This window comes from Macaca nemestrina, chromosome 2, assembly GCF_043159975.1.
Source record: "Macaca nemestrina isolate mMacNem1 chromosome 2, mMacNem.hap1, whole genome shotgun sequence".
Taxonomy (NCBI): Eukaryota; Metazoa; Chordata; class Mammalia; order Primates; family Cercopithecidae; genus Macaca; species Macaca nemestrina.
The window spans coordinates 89,948,281-89,961,390 of record NC_092126.1 but is presented as its reverse complement, the minus strand read 5'-3'; the positions used below and the strand labels follow the sequence as shown (position 1 = coordinate 89,961,390).

Here is a 13,110-nt window from a genome sequence, read left to right as displayed (position 1 = left end):
TGCCTGTCCTTCCACCTCTTCTACCTCTCCCACCCCTCAGACAGCAAAACCAACTTCTCCTCAGCCTTGTGAAGAGGATGAGGACCTTCGGAATGATTCACTTCCATTTAATGAATGGTAAATATATTTTCCTTACGATTTTTTAAATAACCTTTTCTCTAACTTCTTTTATTGTAAGAATACAATATCTAATACCTACAGCATGTAAGATGTGTGTGTTTTCGTTATTAGTAAGGCTTCTGGTCATAACTAGGTTGTTAGTAGTTAGGTTTTTGGGAGGTCAGAAGTTATATGTGGATTTTTGATTGGCTGGGTTGACACCCTTAACCTCCTGCTTTGGACAAGGGTCAACTGTATATGTTCTGTCATAGAGAGGTAGTTATCTTACTTAAATATTGCTGTAACCATGTAAAGTTGTTAGTATCTGTTTTATTGGTGAGAAATCCATTATTTTTCTTAAAAACAATTGTGTGTTCTAATTATAGTAGAGAGATGAAAATTTATTTCAGAAAACAGACTTCCATTGCTCCAACCCTATGCCATGTAACAGGGCAGACGCTTTCATTACCACCTGAACATACAGCTTGTGTATGTATATATGTAAGACAGACTACCCATATTGAGACACCTTGGCCCTTGTTTGCTATTGGCTCCCCTCCCCCACCATTTCACTTCTATACTTAGACTTATCCAATATGGTAACCACTGGAAATACGTAGCTGTTGAACACTTGGAAATATGACTAGTCAGAATTGAGATGTGCTGTAAATGTAAAATGCATGCTGGATTTTGAAGACTTAATTTTTTTGTTTTTTAAGTAAAATATCTCAAATTATTGATTATAAGAAATTATAATATTCCAGATATATTTGGTTACATAAAATAATATTAGAATAAATTCTGCCTGTTTCTTAACTTTTTCCTGTGGCTACTAGATAATTTAAAACTTACGTGTGTGGACTTGGCCAGTGCTAATATCTGGGGAGACTGGAATGACTTTTTGAGGGTTCCTAAAATTAGATATTGGGACTATGTTACAAAGCTAAGTAAGTTCTATTGAGTTTAATCCTCATTTTACAAATGAAGAAATAATGTTTAGAGAAGTGATTCCATTACAGAACCAAGACTTGAACTGTGCACTCCAGCATTCTTTTAAATTTTGTGTAACCAGATTGTATAGAGGTGAATCATGAGAGTTTTCAGTGGACCTCAGGCACCCATAGAATAATAGGGTTGAAAGCATCTTGATAATGACAGGTTTCTAGATTTTTTTCATTACTTTTGAGAGCTAAAGGCATTTGTTGTTTTGGGAAAATTTTCTTTTATTAAAACGTAGAATTTTATTATCATCTATGTTGTAATCTCTTATTCAGGAAGATCAAATTTTTGCTATCATTTTTCTATACTTCCTATTGTCTTAGAATTTTTTCCCATATTTTTTCAATCATAAAGTTTCCATTTGGTTCTTTTTTTATAGTGTCTACTTCTGAGAACTTGTCTTTCGTGTCCCTTCACGGACATCTTTGAGAATTCTGACACCTGGATCATCTCAGGATTAATATCTGTTATTTTCTTTTCCTTTGAGAATGATCAGATTTTCTTCATCTGTACCATCCCTATAGAATGTTGTTGTTTTTAAATGAAAGCAGGCAATTAACATCCATAGGCTCAGACTCCCAAATTCTGTGGCACCTGTGGGCAGTGGTTCTAACATTGGTTCAGTTTTCAAAGTCTTTGCTAAGCTACTTTGAGTCTGCTTCCTGAATGAGCCTCTGAGGAGTTAGTATGGAACCTGAAGGTGATTTGTGCCTTCAGTTCTCAAGACCTTTGTAGTGCTTCTTTAGGTATGTTCCACATGCACATCTTGGGATGAATTTGGAACTTGTGTTGGTTCATAGGAAGAATTACAGGATCCACTTCTCCAGTTCTCTCTTAGGGATTTTTTCTTATGCTCTTCAGTTCCTGGAGGCCTCATTTCTGGTTTAGTTTGGCTTTTTTGATTGAAAGAAACTGGCTCAATCTAACTGGTAAGCGTTGCGAGGAACACCAAAAAAGTAGGCCAATTATAGTGTTGAACAAGTGTGCTCAGAAGAATAGTAGAGTTATAATTCCACAAATGGAGTAGGGGCTCCTATGGAACAAAACCTCCCACAAATAGTAACTACAATCTCTGGACAAGATATGAAAAACAAACATTATGAGGACACCCTAGAACAAACCTGAAACAAGTAGAAGCCAGACTGGATTGGAGTCTTATGAGAATGGCGTTGGAGTTTCCTGTTATTGACAGATCTTTGCCTGGGGACAAGTTCCCTTTGGCAGAGGAACTAGAGAATTGTTCAGAACTAACGCTGCACTGCAGAGTAATGTAGTCCAGCACGGGGAAGGAGGAAATCCAGGAAGAAAATACTCATAGAGGTGGAGTACCAAATTTGGTTTATAAACTCTGCTAAAATATGGGGTTGACCCCTAAGCTGGAAACCATTCAGGTGTCTATAAACCAAGAAAATGGATTATCAAGTTGCTGTATGTGTACAATGGAATACTACTAAGCAATAGGAAGGAACCAAGGCGTTGATGTCTGCAGCAACTTGGATTAATCTCTAAAACATTATGCTGACTGAATGTAGTCTTACACAAAACAAGCCATCATATGTGATTCTATATATATGATGTCCTAAAACCATACAGACCTCATCTATTGTGCATGTGGGGTAGGGCAGGCAAAACGAAGTTATGAAGGGGAAAGATGAAGAGGTTGGCAGGTGGTAGGAATGAGTGGTGAGGAAGGGGATTAAGTGGGGAAGTGCATGTGGCAGCTTTCTAAGGTGTTGGCAATGTTCTGTGTTCCGTTAGGGATTTACGTTACTCAGGTACATAACATTTGTCAAAACTTACTGAATGGTATAGCCGGTATAAGTCCATTGTATTTTGTGTAAGTCTTTTCTTCTTTTCCCTTCCCTTCCCCCTTCCCTCCCTTCCCTTCCCCCTTTCCCTTCCCTTCCCCCTTTCCCTTCCCTTCCCCCTTCTCTTCCCTTCCCACTTCCCTTCCCCCTTTCCCTTCCCTTCACCCTTCTCTTCCCTTCCCACTTCCCTTCCCTTCCCTTCCCCTTTCCCTTCCCTTCCCTTCCCTTCCCTTCCCTTCCCTTCCCTTCCCTTCCCTTCCCTTCCCTTCCCTTCCCTTCCCTTCCCTTCCCCCTTCCCTTCCCCCCCCTTCCCTTCCCTTCCCTTCCCTTCCCTTCCCTTCCCTTCCCTTCCCCCTTCCCTTCCCCCTTCCCCCTTCCTCCTTCCCCCTTCCCTTTCTCCTTCCCTTCCCTTCCCTTTCTCCTTCCCTTCCCTTCCCTCTCTCCTTCCCTTCCCTTCCCTTTCTCCTTTCCTCTCCCTTCTCCTCTCCCTTCTCCATTCCTTTCCATTCCTTTCCGTTCCTCCCCCCACCCCCCCCCCCCTTTTTTTTTTTGAGATGGAGTCTCGCCCTGTCACCCAGGCTGGGGTGCAATGGGGCAGTCTCGGTTCACTGCAACCTCCACTTCCCGGGTTCAAATGATTCTCCTGCCTCAGCCTCCCGAGTAGCTGGGATTACAGGTGCCCACCACTATGCCCAGCTAATTTTTGTATTTTTAGTAAAGATGGGGTTTCACCATGTTGACCAGGTTAGTCTCGAACTCCTGACCTCGTGATCCGCCTGCCTCAGCTTCCCAAAGTGCTGGGATTACAGGCATGAGCCACTGTGCTCGGCCAAGTTTTTCCTTAAAAAAAAAAAAAAAAAAAAAAAAGAAAAAACATTACTTGATGGGCAAATTGCAGTATTTATCGAAGTATACTGATGACTGCAAGTTCTTTGAATAGATGTATTAAAACAAATATGAGGAAATGTTAATTTTAAATTGTAGGTGGTAGCTGTGTGGATATTGTTTTCATTTTTTTCTATATGTTTGAAAATTTTCATAGTAAAATGTTAAGAAAAAATGGAGACCAGTGGATGGTATTTCTCGAAGTCAGATTCCTGTTAATATGTTGTTGTTTTTTAATGGCATTCATCAAAATTCATTTCTTTAAATTTGAAAATAGTTTGAAGAGCTCATTGGTAACATTTTTCTGCTTGTGCATTAAGCTCTGACCTGCTTATGATGCAGAAGGATAGAGAAATATGAATAAATAAAAGCACAAGACAAAACACACATACTAACTTGATCATTTCAAAATGATGTAGCAAAGGCTAATTAAGGTCATTTCTAATACCTACATTTGGAGGGGATGGATATGCAATTAGACTATGCTCAGATTCAAGTATGATTAATGGGAGATGGAATTCATGGAATTGCTAATTTCGAACACGTTTTCGAAAATGCTATGGGAGGAAATTATTTTATTTATGTATTTAGAGACGGAGTCTTGCTCTGTCATCGCCCAGGCTGGAGTGCAGTGGCACAATCTTGGCTCACTGCAATCTCCACCTCCCAGGTTCATGCCATTCTCCTGCCTCAGCCTCCCGAGTAGCTGGGACTACAGGTGCCCGCCACCACGCCTGGCTAATTTTTTGTATTTTTAGTAGAGATGGGGTGTCACCATGTTAGCCAGGATGGTCTGATCTCTTGACGTCATGATCCACCCACCTTGGCCTCCTGAAGTACTGGGATTACAGGCATGAGCCCCCGCGCCCGGCCACGGGAGGAAATTATTAAGAGTTTGTTTCCACTCTCTTAATTGACCAATAGTCATTTGTGGAGTATGGCTTAGGGCACTTTTTTAAGTGTGTTGTATTTATTTAAAAAAAAAAATGCTGTATGATTTTTATGGTGGAATTATTAGCGAGATTGGATTGATTAGAATTTATTTTAAAATCTAATCTCTTTGGAGGCCGAGACAGATGGATCATGAGGTCAGGAGATCGAGACTATCCTGGCTAACACCGTGAAACCCCGTCTCTACTAAAAATACAAAAAATTAGCTGGTGTGGTGGTGGGCGCCTGTAGTCCCACCTACTTGGGAGGCTGAGGCAGGAGGATGGCGTCAACCTGGGAGGCGGAGCTTGCAGTGAGCCGAGATCGTGCCACTGCACTCCAGCTTGGACGACACAGTGAGACTGTCTCAAAAAAAATACACACACACACACACACACATACATACATATATATACAATATATATAAAATCTCTATCTTAGAAATTTAGTAATGGTCTGTTAGGGAGTCGTTGGATTAAAAAGCACTGTGACAGGATTTTATGGTTCTTTCATAAAGTTTTGAGATACAAGTATAGTCGTATTAAAATTCAGTACTGTAACATCCAGTGTTATGCATAAATGTTATAAATACTGGTTCATTTTCTGGCCGCTGTTAATTTGCTGTTAGGAAAGTTATTCTAATAGCCTCAATTTTTAAATATATATATCAGATTAAATTGTGAGTGGGGATGAGAGAAAAGTAAAATATTGATATTAAAATATAATTTGTAATTACAAGATATAAGATTTTAAAATTTATTTCACTTTCTCTCTGGTTTTTTTTTTTGGAAGCACTTCAATTTTAAATTCATTTTAGAACATATCATGAAATTACTTGATGTTATAATGATTTGATATTTCTCTAGAAACCAAAAATTTGGACTTCATTTTTGGTCTTTTGTCTTTTTATCACTCCAAATGTATTGCAGTAATTTTTTTGTTTAAATCACCATTTGTATATATTATAACTTTATCAAAGTAAAACTGCTATGTTGCGCCTAGCCCTAGTCATTTTGTTGTAAGAATTCTATAATACTGTTATCTAAATGAGGCATTTTGGTCTTTGAGAAAATCGTGTTGTGTGCTAACTTTGGAGATGGTAGAATTACAATTGTGTGTTTATGCCTTCTAGATAGAAATTCAGTGGTGAACAGTCGAGTGGGTTTCACACTGTGTACCAGCTAGTTATTTAAACATCAAATTCTCCTTAACTTCTAATTTTAGTACCAATGTCTTCCTAGAGGAGAATATGTTACCCAAACAGAAACAATAGTTCAGTTAGACTTAATTTTTTGCAGGAGCTCATTTACATCTATGTAATACTGACTAAAGACTATAACGTATAATACTGTATGTATTATACATAGTAATATATATGCTATATTATACAGTACTGTAATTATACTGAATAAAGACAATACTATTGTAACAGAGGTGAGGTCTTGTTATGTTGCCCAGGCTGGTGTAGAACTCCTGGGCTCAAGTGATCCTTCTCTCTCAGCCTGCCAGAGTGCTGGTATTAAAGGTGTGAGGCACCACAACCCACCTGTTATTAAATATCTGAATGTTTAAGTCTCTCTGAAAAAAATGATGGACAAGGTGAGGTAGATGGATAAAATTGCTGAAAACAGCTCATGATCAAAATGGAACCCTAAAGAGTTATCTGTATATCATTGCGATTTCTGTTGTTTGCCATCATAATACCAAAATCAAAATGAAAAATACATTTAATGTAAATGAAAGTTTTGCTTCAAAGATTTCTATCTCAGAAATACATTGATGTTACATCCATCTTAAGACTGGCCAAGAACAAGAGAGAAATCTTATTAATGATTCTGAATGTTGTGTTAGGAGGTACTGTGTATTGCCAAGGTGAAATGTTCAAATGACTAAGTAGTGGACTTGCATGTATGCCAAGTTATTTTATAATCACTTTAGGTAATTTGCATTTAAGAAAAACTTTAAAAAACAAGGTTTTTCCATTGCATGTTTCATCATATCTTTACATCCTTTAAAAGTAGATTTTTTAAGAGCTTCTTGATTGTAGAGATATGTTTACTGGTTCTCATATCCTTGAAGTGTTAAGTCTGCCAGGTAAGAATCTTAGCATCAACATAAGCAATGAAGTATAAAGGAATAAAGAAATATAAAGTAGAACATCAGTTGATCTTTGAACTTTAAGCTAGTTGTTAAATTTGTCAGACCCTGGAGAATTTCCTAGAACCAGGCAGTTAATTATATTTAGGAAATTAGTTAGAAAACCACAGATTTTGAGGTAGCCAGGACCTATTGTTACCGATAGATGTTTGATTTCTTTCAGTATAGAAAACTTAAACATGGAGACACTGTTTTTTAAAAAATGTTTCTGTGTGTCACTAAAAAAAAAACTTTTTTTTTCCTTTCAGTTAGCTTTATTGTCAGAAGGAGAAGCCAGATTCTACTTTGAGAGAACCAGAAAAAAATATTATGAGTAGGGAAAATATGCTCATCAACACAGAAGGATATCACAAGCATACTTACTGTTTTATTGCATGTTAAATTTAAATAGTTTAATTTAATCATTTTTCTTGTCATTTTATTCTTTGTTCAGTTATTTAATCCGGGACAGTTATGGGCACTTTATCACTTAAAGTAAGTACGAGCTCAGAGGTGTGCTATTTTCTAGATTTACTTGGGCAGCCTGGCCAAAGGTGAATTAGGTCTTTTCGGGCCATAATTTGGGTTACTTGTTACTAATTCAGCTTAGATGATAATGATTAAGCCTGATCATGGTACTGAGGCTGATAAATTCTAAAAACCTTTCTAGTAGTTAAAAGATAGAAAGCAGTTGCTTTTTGCAATTTAAAATTTTATGTCCTTTTTATTGAGGACATAATTATGTCCTTATGAAAATTATTTTCAACCTTGTTCCCTACTGCTGTTTCCAGTGTTAACAGTTAAACCTTACTGTTAACAAACATCTTACATTTGATTGATTCTTCCTAAATTCATCTTTAGGATCACTCAGTGTTAAAGCTAGAGGGGCCCTTTCATATTATCTAATTCAGTACCCCCATTTTACAGAAGAGGAAACTGAGGCCTTAGACTAGAACAAAGGTCTCCTGACTCAGTCCAGGACTCTTTCTGTTACATCTTGCTACCTGATATTTGTCTTTATGGAACTCAGCAACATCACATACAGGGTGAGCTTTTTTTTTTTTTTTTAAATGAACACATAAAGTGATTTGCTACCCTCATTAATTACTAGTCCTCATTCTTGTCTAACTCTTATTATTTTTCCTTTTCTACCCATATTTATTTTAATCGATTATATAGACCCAAATACTTGTGACACGTTTTTATTTTGCTGCTACCTCTTCTTGATGTTTGACTATTATTTTTAAGAGTTAAACTTTCAGAGGATTTCTTACCAATGATGACTGCCATTTTATCAGGCACTGTAGCAACAACTGATTAAAATGTGTAACAGGAATTATTTGTAGAATCTTATTTTTAGATTAAAAAAGTTAATTACAAATAAATCGAAGAGTGTGGATGAGATCTAAGGAGCTATAATACTGGATACAAAAACTTTTTTTTTTTTTTTTTTTGGTGAAATACCAACATCCCAAGAAATAATCAGCCAACAGTGTGATATAACTGCTATTAAAATAGCCTATGCTATGAATGCATGGATTTATGCACATTTATGTTTTAGGTTATTGCGTTGTTTTCTTTATCAGTACTCAGGTTGGCTCCTGTATCCTTTTGACAAATCCCTAGCAATTTTTGGTAATTTTCTTGCTTTCTGTTTTCACACGATATTACAGGTTTATGTGGTTTTCAAGGGCAACTCAAGGACTTCTTTTTTTTTTTTTGAGCCGGAGTCTCGCTCTGTTGCCCAGGCTGGAGTGCTGTGGTGCGATCTTGGCTCACTGCAAGCTCCACCTCCCAAGTTCATGCCATTCTCCTGCCTTAGCCTCCCGAGTAGCTGGGAACACACGTGCCCACCACCATGCCTGGCCAATTTTTTGTATTTTTAGTAGAGACAGGGTTTCACCGTGTTAGCCAGGATGGTCTCAATCTCCTGACCTCATGATCCACCAGCCTTTGCCTCCCAAAGTGCTGGGATTACAGGCGTGAGCCACCGTGCCCAGCCTTTCTCCAGTTCTTACAGTAAGTTCATGATTACAGGTTATAGGACCAAGGTGTCATTTTTACCCCTGCATTAGTCCAGGTTCTTCAGAGAGGTGGAAAAAAATGTGTGTGAATTTACTGTGGGAATTGACTCACGTGCTAATGGAGTTTGAGAAGACCAACCTAGGTTGTCTACAAGCTTGGAGAAAACTGGGGAAGCCTGATTCAGTCTTACGTCTGAATGCTTCCTAACCAGGGAAGCCCGTGTTATAACACTCAGTCTGAGGACAAAGACCTAAGCACCTGGGGAGCTGCTGGTGTAAATCCTGGAGGCCAGAGACCAGAGAATATGGAGTTCTGAGGTCCAAGGGCAGAAGAGAGGTGTCCAAGCCCCATGAGGAGGAAGGTGGGAGGAAAAAAGAGGGAGAACTTGCCTTACCTTTGTCTTAACTATCACAACCCCTTACCTTCCGTTTAAAAAAAAAATTTATGAATGTTGCCTGTCAATTAATTTTGCATTTGTAAAAGATCAGGAAAATACAAAATCTAACAGCTTAATGAAAATCAACACTTTTTTTTTTTTTTTTTTTTGAGATGGAGTTTCGCTCTTGTTGCCCAAGCTGGAGTGCAATGGTGTGATCTCGGCTCACTGCAACCTTCACTTCCTGGGTTCAAGCGATTCTCCTGCCTCAGCTTCCTGAGTAGCTGAGATTACAGGCGCACACCACCACATCTGTCTAAGTTTTGTATTTTTAATAGAGACTGGGTTTCACCATATTGGCCAGTCTGGTCTTGAACTCCTGACCTCAGGTGATATGCCCACCTCAGCTTCCCAAAAGTGTTGGGATTACAGCTGTGAGCCACCACACCCAGCCCTACATATTCATTTTTTAAAAAATCCGTTGCTGGCCAGGCATGGTGGCTCACGTCTGTAATCCCACCATTTATTATGGCTCAGGTGGATGACTGCTCTAGACCAGGAACTTGAGACAAGCCTAGGCAACACAGCATGACCCTGTCTCTACAGAAAATAATTATAACATTATTTTTGTAATTAAGGTGCACACGCCTGTAGTCCTAGCTATTTGGATGTATGAGGCAGGGGAATCCCTTGTGCCCAGGAGTTTGAGGTTGCAGTGAGCTTTGATCGCATGACTGCACTCCAGCCTGGGCCACAGAGTGAGATCCTGTCTCTTAAAAAGAAATAAAAAATCTGTGGCTTTATGTCACTGAAATAACCATGGTATCAAACTTTGTAATTTTAGGGTAAACTAAGGCACCAAGGCTTAACTGCTGTGAATGCTGGATAAATTAGTTGAGTTGGACAGAGTACCACTGTCATAATCACACAGACACTTTACATCACATAGATAAATATTAAGGTTTTTGGAATTTTTTATTTAGTTTAAGTATTCATCAGCCATTTTAAAGCATCCCTTGTCACCTGTCAGTTAACTAATTGTGATTCAGATGAACTAAATCAGGGATCTATGATAGAAATATTTATTTGACTATAGTTTTCCTGGAAAGATATCTGTGTGAAGACTTGTAGATACTGTTTTATTTTTTATTTTTAGTTACCTATTTTTTTTGAGATGGAGTCTCGCTCTGTCGCCCAAGCTGGAGTGCAGTGGCACGATCTTGGCTCACTGCAACCTCTGCCTCCCAAATTCAAGCAGTTCTCCTGCCTCAGCCTCCCAAGTAGCTGGGACTACAGGCACTTGCCACCATGCCTGGCTAATTTTGTATTTTTAGGAGAGACGGGATTTCACTGTGTTAGCTAGGATGGTCTCGATCTCCTGACCTCGTGATCCGCCTGCCTTGGTCTCCCAAAGTGCTGCGATTATAGGCATGAGCCACCGTGCCCAGCTGACATTGTTTTATTTTAATCAAGGCAAAAATTGTATGTAAATACTGCTTGACTTATACTTTATTTTTTTGAGATGGGGTCTCACTCTTTCGCCCCAGCTGGAGTGCAGTGGTGGTATAATCATACCTCACTGTAGCCTCAAACTCCTGGGCCCATGTGATCCTCCCACATCATCCTCCCCAGTAGCTGGAACTTCAGGTGCATGCCACCGTACCTGACTAATTAAAACCAATTTTTTTTTTTTGGGTAGATACTGGGTCTCCCTATGTTGCCCAGAGCTCAAGTGATCCTCCCGCCTCTGCCCCCCAAAGTGCTGGAATGATGAGTGTGAACCATGCACTCAGCCGGATTATGTTTTATATGCTGGAGCATGAGAGCTATGTTTTATTATTTATGAAAGCTTAAAAATATATTTGAATAATGTTTTAGGTGCCTTATAAGATACAGGCTGCTGATTTGTTTTGTTTTGTTTTGTTTTGTTAAAAAAGGCAAAAGATTTATTCATTCCGAAGAGAAACCAGAGCATGACAGAGTGCTTTTTAAATGCTTATAATCTGGTAGTGGTTGAAAAAATATGCATATTAAAAGGTGACATCATAATAATGTTAACACTTAATAGGTTATAAGTGGCTTTTGCATGCATTCCCACCTGTGAGGTGTGTAGATTAGGTTTTATTCTCTTTCACAGTTGAAGAAACTGGGGCTCCGGGAAGTTAAAATGACTTGATATAATGTCTTAATGTCAAAAGCCAGTAGCATTAAAAGGAAAATGTCAGCGTTCTGACTTCTGGTCTAATAATCTTTTTACTGTTGTCCAGTTTTGAGAAGAGTAATAAAACTGCACTTAGGGATACAGGAGGAAAGTAGCCAGACATCTTTAATGTTGATATTTGAATAGGTATCATAAAGATACAATATTTGAAGAAGAATAGACGAATTTCAACAAGTGCAGTTGAAACAGAACTAAAAGCAAAAAAGTGGAAGTTTGTGGGACATGTTAGAATGATACCAATATACTCACTTGAAGAGTAAAGTGCATTTAAAGGTGGTACTGTATGGCTAGATAGGTACTTTGGAACCATAGAATGGAGAACTTAGGAGACTCTTAGGCTATTGTAATAATACAGGTGATAGGTACTGTAGAAAGAAAGACATGGCTGTAATAGGTGTTGGATACATTTTAGAATGTACAGAGTTTTAAAGCCTCATTTGTATTATGTGAATATAAGTTTTCCCTTTCCTCAAGGACTCCATCTCACCAAAATCCCTAATTTTCAGGTGAGATGTAAAGTAAAAGTTAAGTATTTTTCCTTTCTGAAAATGTTGTTTTATGATGGATTTAACATAATTTCTTACCTGCTTTATGTTTATAAAAAGTTTCAAGTTAATAATACTAATAAAACTATTATTATAAGACTAACAAAAGCAGTTTAAAATTTCTTTGTGGTTCTTTTCTGTCCTTAGATTATATTCCCTAGAGATGGGTGCAGCGAAAGCACTCTTGTAAGGTTTGTTTTCTTTGTTAGTAGACAGTTTTACTGTTTTACAGTATTAGAAGGTTCTTTGTCATTCATTTTGTATGTAGACAAGGTGGGTTGACTGGGACTGTCTTCCAGTTGTCTGCTCATTTGGAGAGCCAAACTGTTGAAGGAGGCCCCATACAGGACATGCTCACTGAGCAAGAGAGCTGGCAGACACTTGTAATGTCTCTTAAATCTTCTGATTGGATATAGTGTGTATCACATCTTCTGGAATTCCACTGGCCAAATTATGTCACATAGCCGAGGTCCATGTTGCCAGGAGGGGGATGAATAACTCTATTGCAGGGAAAAAGAGCGCTTGAATTCTGAACCAGTAATACCTTCAGCCTCCTCCAGCCACTAAAATTGGTTGTTCCCATGTGTCAGTGCCATCATAGTTACCGTTATTAGTGTTAGTTTTGTTTTTGTTTTAAGGGGATTCTCTGATAACCAAGGTAGACAGATGACTGGAGGTAAGAGGAAAAGGCTTTTGTTACCCTTGTCTATACCTGTCTTCTGCAGCATGGAAGGGGCAAATGATGGAATCTGTATGTGTCATCCCAGGCTTTCTCAGCTTAGTGTAACTATTATAGATTGAATTGTATCCCCCTAAATTCATAAGTTGGAGTCCTAACCTCCAGTACCTCGGAATGTAATCTTACTTGGAAATAGGGTTCTTATAGAGATACTCAAGTTAAAATGGGATCATTTAGGTAGATCATAATACCTTATGATTGGAGTCCTTATGAAAAAATGAAAATTTGGGCACATACAGAGGGAAAATAGTATGAAGACACAGGGAGAACATGGCAAAGTGACTAGAGTGATGCATCTACAAGCCAAGCTCTATGTTCTGCATTTGTCCCTCCAGAATTTATGTTGA

General features: G+C 38.4%; 1 protein-coding gene across 10 annotated transcripts in view; it reads left to right on the top strand.

The window, feature by feature from the left end:
* Positions 1-13,110, top strand: part of LOC105489990 (TBL1X/Y related 1) — a 185,037-nt gene that overhangs the window by 115,465 nt on the left and 56,462 nt on the right. Inside the window, exon 1 of one of the 10 annotated variants that reach the window (XM_071091275.1) lies at positions 41-117. The exons of the other annotated variants lie outside the window; for them this stretch is intronic. The gene's annotated coding sequence lies outside the window, so the exon portion shown is untranslated. Of the gene's footprint in view, positions 1-40; positions 118-13,110 lie in introns of those variants that run through there. 10 annotated transcript variants of the gene reach the window in all.